We start from the raw sequence: 5,960 nt of genomic DNA on the forward strand, positions 1-5,960 counted from the left end.
CACTACATTACTGTTAGCATCATTTTGAGTTTATTAGCAATTCTTACTCCATCACTGTCGCAACATTTTGAGATCATTAGCAATTCTTCCAACATCACTGTCGCATTATTTACGTTCGAAGCAACTCTCACTACATGACTGTCAGCATCACTGATTTTATTAGCAACTATCACTACATTACTCTTAGCATCATTTTGAGTTCATTAGCAATTCTTATGACATCACTGTAGCATCATTTTGAGATCATTAGCAATTCTTCCGACATTACTTTCGCATTATTTTGAGTTCATTAGCAATTCCTACGACATCACTGTAGCATTATTTTGAGGTTATTAGTAACTCTTACTACATTACTGTCAGCATCACTGAGTTTATTAGCAACTCTCACTACATTACTGTTAGCATCATTTTGAGTTCATTAGCAATTCTTCCGACATCACTGTCGCAATATTTTGAGGTTCGTAGCAACACTTACTACATGACTGTCAGCATCACTTTGAGGTTATTCGAAAGTTTCACTCCATTACTGTTAGCATCATTTTGAGTTCATTAGCAATTCTTTCTACATCACTGTCGCATCATTTTGAGACCATTAGCAATTCTTCCGACATCACTGTCGCAATATTTTGAGGTTCGTAGCAACTCTTACTACATTACTGTTGCATTATTTTGAGGTTCGTAGCAACTCTTACTACATTACTGTCAGCATCACTTTGAGTTTATTAGCAACTATCACTACATTACTGTTGGCATCATTTTGAGTTGTTGAGAAATTCTCACGACATCACTGTAGCATTAAATTGAGTTCATTAGCAACTCTTACTAAAAGGCTGTCAGCATCACTTTGAGGTTATTCGAAAGTTTCACTCCATTACTGTTAGCATCATCTTGAGTTCATTAGCAATTCTTCCGACATCACTGTCGCAATATTTTGAGGTTCATAGCAACTTTTACTGCATTACTGTCGCATTATTTTTAGATTCGTAGCAACTCTTAGTACATGACTGTCAGCATGACTTTGAGGTTATTCGAAACTTTCACTCCATCACTTTCGCATCATTTTGAGATCTTTAGCAATTCTTCCGACATCACTGTAGTATTATTTTGTGGTAAGTAGCAACTCTTACTACATGACTGTCAGCATCACTTATAGGTTGTTCGAAACACTTACTACATTTCTGTCAGCATCACTTTGAGATCATGAGCAACTATCACTACATTACTGTGAGCATCATTTTGAGTTTATTCGCAATTCTTACTCCATCACTGTCGCAACATTTTGAGATCATTAGCAATTCTTCCAACATCACTGTCGCATTATTTACGTTCGAAGCAACTCTCACTACATGACTGTCAGCATCACTGATTTTATTAGCAACTATCACTACATTACTCTTAGCATCATTTTGAGTTCATTAGCAATTCTTATGACATCACTGTAGCATCATTTTGAGATCATTAGCAATTCTTCCGACATTACTTTCGCATTATTTTGAGTTCATTAGCAATTCCTACGACATCACTGTAGCATTATTTTGAGGTTATTAGTAACTCTTACTACATTACTGTCAGCATCACTGAGTTTATTAGCAACTCTCACTACATTACTGTTAGCATCATTTTGAGTTCATTAGCAATTCTTCCGACATCACTGTCGCAATATTTTGAGTTTCGTAGCAACACTTACTACATGACTGTCAACATCACTTTGAGGTTATTCGAAAGTTTCACTCCATTACTGTTAGCATCATTTTGAGTTCATTAGCAATTCTTACTACATCACTGTCGCATCATTTTGAGATCATTAGCAATTCTTCCGACATCACTGTCGCAATATTTTGAGGTTCGTAGCAACTCTTACTACATTACTGTCAGCATCACTTTGAGTTTATTAGCAACTATCACTACATTACTGTTAGCATAATTTTGAGTTGTTGAGCAATTCTCACAACATCACTGTAGCATTAAATTGAGTTCATTAGCAACTCTTACTAAATGACTGTCGCATTTTTTGGAGGTTCGTAGCAACTGTTACTACATCACTGTCAGCATTACTTTGAGGTTATTCGAAACTTTCACTACATTACTGTTAGCATCATTTTGAGTTCATTAGCAATTCTTCCGACATCACTGTATCATTATTTTGTGGTTAGTAGCAACTCTTACCACATGACTGTCAGCATCACTTTGAGGTTGTTCGAAACTTTCACTTCATTACTGAAAGAATCACTGAGTTTATTAGCAACTATCACTACATTACTGTTAGCATCATTTTGAGTTCATTAGTAATTCTTACTACATCACTGTCGCATCATTTTGAGATCATTGGCAATGTTTCCAACATCACTGTCGCATTATTTTGAGGTTCGTAGCAACTCTTACTACATCACTGTCAGCATTACTTTGAGGTTATTCGAAACTTTCACTACATTACTGTTAGCATCATTTTGAGTTCATTAGCAATTTTTACAACATCATTGTAGCATTATTTTGAGTTCATTAGCAACTCTTTCTCCATTACTGTCGCATCATTTTGAGATCATGAGCAATTCTTCCGACATGACTGTAGCATTATTTTGAGGTTTTGATGTACCTTTGTTTGTAACCTCGTCCCCACTGATCCTGGATCTGCTCGAGGTTCCTGCCTGTTAAAAGGAAGGTTTTTATCACCACTGTTGCAGGATGTGCTGCTGATGGAGAATTGTTGGCTATAAACTCATTGAACTCACTCCAAGTCAATAGTTTTGAGCAAACTCATGACTCCTGATGTTTAACTCAATTGTTTGTTAAACACAGAGATCCAGGTGTAGTCCCTCTATGTTCATCCACTAAACTAGAATAGAGTTCTCCTCTTTCCATGGTGGAACAAAGAAGGGGGAGGGTCAATAAGAATATGATCTTTGGACGTTACAGCATCTAAAGACTCAAATCCATATTTCAGGATACATATTTGAGAGGGAGGAAACAGTGATGGGAGGCTGGAGGCTTGAAGGGCTTGATTTTTAGCGGCCAGTGAAGCCACCTTTTGCTGGCTGAGTTCCAGAGACTCATGGAGGCTCTTTGTGGAGGATTTCCACGAGAGAGTCCAGCATCGAAACTTGTTAGTTTCCTGTCAACTGAGTCCAGGATGTCCCCGAGGTCCTTATTGGGTGATGAGGGTGCGCTGGACGGTCGGCTTCTTTTGGGAAGTGGGGTCACCACGTTACCGGTCCTCCCCATGACGGGTCGGTGGCAGCACTCGTCTACGTTCTCCTGCAGACTTTCTGCGGTTCCTTCTTCCAGATTTTATTGATGAGGATTGTTGTGGATGAGAGAATTGAAAATTCTTACTGCAGTTTGAGGTTTTGATGATTCAAACTGTGTAGATTGGCGTTAAGAAGTTAGCTAGTTTGGATAAATTCAGGTGTGAGCCACCACACTGAATCAGGCACAGGTAGGACGTTCACCCTGACATAGAACATCAACAGTTTAACGTTGCTGGCAGGACTCCAACCTGAGCAGGGACACCCCAATGGATTTCTAGTCCATCGCCTTCACCACTCAGCCACAACGACCACATTCACACACACATTTGAAGAGGATGGATATTCACAAAATGATCTTAATTTCTGTCACAAGCCCATTTGTGTGAGGTCCTATTTTCTCTTTTTCAGCATTCCTTTGTTTCCAGGTCTCTAATAAGTGCAGAATTACAAAGACAAGCAAGCTGGATCCATCCTGGGCAGGTGATATGAGCCATTGACCACTGGCCAGAGACCCTGGCACAGACGTTGGGGGTGGTGAGAGAGAGCATTTCTACAATTATATTCTACATTTATAGAAGTCTACAATCCTACAATTTCATTGAGCAGACGCTTTTGTCCACAGCCACGTACGTACATCACATGTATAGAATATATATGTTCCTCTTTCATCTACTGATTAACCACAAAATGCAGTCAAATGCCAGTAAATTCTGAGCATTTATTCATTATTCATGATTATTCATTATTTTTGAATCCATTTTCACTGTCACTCTTCTGTTCATTTTCAGTTTGATTCATAAAAATGAACAAACTTTGACGTGTTTTCTTCTCTTGTGTGTCAACAACTTTGGATTGAATCTCCTGACAAACAGACCACATGACCAGGAGGAAGTGTTGTTGGTGAGTTTGGCCCCTGAGCTCAAGACAGTTGGGACCAATAAAGGACAGCTTCCAATGCAGCTGTGAAGCCTCGTTGTCAGCTGGGAGGAACGACAGGTGTCTCCCTCTAGTGGCTCCTCACAGCAACACCAGCCTCATTTCATTCACATGCATCCACCACCTCACTACTAAAGGCCAGTTGGGCCTCCACAGACAGGAGAGTTTCAAGTGTTGGACAAAGGTCTTTAAGATGTTCTTATTAATTCTATAACATCTGAGATTAAAGTCTATGGAATTACAACCAACAAGCAGCCAAACACCTGATCAGATGCTCCTTCATCAGGCTGAGAAGAATCAATCTAAACTGGGATGAAGAAAATTAACTGAGAGGAGAAACCTCCTGATTGGCTGACATGGACCCACCTGATCCATGTCAGCCTTGTTGGAGCAGAAAGAGGTGGATCAGAGGAATCAGTGGATCAAGACTCAGGTGGCAGATGAAGAATCTCTTTATTCACAATGGAGTCAGAGAAATCTTCCAACGTGAGAGAACGTGACAGACCATTTTATACCAAAGACAGGCTGTGTGTGTGTGTGTGTGTGTGTGTGTGTGTTTATGTGCAGACTTTTCCCTGGAACAACGTTTTTTATTTGAAGCAAGAAAGCAAGAGCCTCCAGATCAAAGTCAGAATTGATGATGATGTCATCAGGGCTTTGATAGTGTATTTATTTGTACCTAGAATTCTGTCTTTGATCTCAGGAGGATGTGAGAGAAACTCAACTTTAAAAAGTATATGAGAGCATTCAGCTTGGTTAGAAAACATTTTGACTGTTTAACAGTAGAATTTGTTCGAAACAGTTTACAACACTCAGAATTAAATTGAAGACACAAAAACCTTCCACACTTAAATCCTGTCTCTAACTTCAAACTGGGGATGAACATTTTTATAATCAATCTGTCTCTATGTGTTGGCCCTGCCATGGACTGGTGACCTGTCCAGGATAAACCCCGCCCCTCACCTGAGGGCTGCTGGGATAGGCTCCACCCCCACGAACCATTGCAGATCATCAATAACCAAAGCTACTAAGGAGGATTACAGTTTGTCCTTGCAGCAGTCAGTGACTTAACAGAGTCTAACAAAGGGTTGAACCTGAATGAGACAGTCACCCTTCAACATGGGGCCATGGCAGAGTGAACCAAGAACACTACAATGGGGGTGAGAGTGGAGCCATGATGGATTCACAGTTCATCACCTCCACCATCATGTGGACCACCTGATCACCTCTCCCTCAACCTCTAAATAACTCATTCCCTGACCGGGAATCGAACCCGGTCCTCGGCGGTGAAAGCACCGAATCCTAGCCACTAGACCATCAGGGACCACACTGAGCTCTCCAACAACAGAGACTATAGACAATGACTCAAGAACACAGGCCTCTGTGGTCTCAGCTTGAGATGCAGAGGGTCCACCAAGACCACCAGACACCTCAGCCCCCTAAAGACAGTCCACCCCCAGGATCCTGCCCCCCTCTGCTCCAACTCAGCCCTCCATTCATAACTTGACTTTCGCTACATCCGAACTGCCAAGTACCAACCTACGTCCTCCTGCTACAACCTGAACATGGCGGCACCACTCAGACACCCTAGAAGATTGGTGGGGAAGCACGACCTCTGCTGGCAGAGCACAGACACCGCAATTAGGTAGACAGCACCAACGAAAGCCCCACCTGCTGGCCTGACTGTGGTACTGCACTCCACTCTGAACAAACCTTTCACTCATTCTCTATTATTAAGCACGTTAACGCACCTGTACAGGTGTGTTCACATTATATACA

At 41.1% G+C, this 5,960-nt stretch overlaps 1 non-coding gene across 1 annotated transcript; it reads right to left on the reverse strand.

Moving 5' to 3' along the window:
• Nucleotides 1-5,433: 5,433 nt before the first annotated feature.
• trnae-uuc (transfer RNA glutamic acid (anticodon UUC)) lies at nucleotides 5,434-5,505 on the reverse strand. The gene has a single exon. It is a non-coding gene; the product is annotated as a tRNA-Glu (tRNA).
• Between the last annotated feature and the right edge of the window lie 455 nt (nucleotides 5,506-5,960).

Source organism: Aulostomus chinensis, chromosome 1, assembly GCF_037954235.1.
Source record: "Aulostomus chinensis isolate RoL2024-O1b breed Wild chromosome 1, RoL_Achi_v1.0, whole genome shotgun sequence".
NCBI lineage: Eukaryota > Metazoa > Chordata > Actinopteri > Syngnathiformes > Aulostomidae > Aulostomus > Aulostomus chinensis.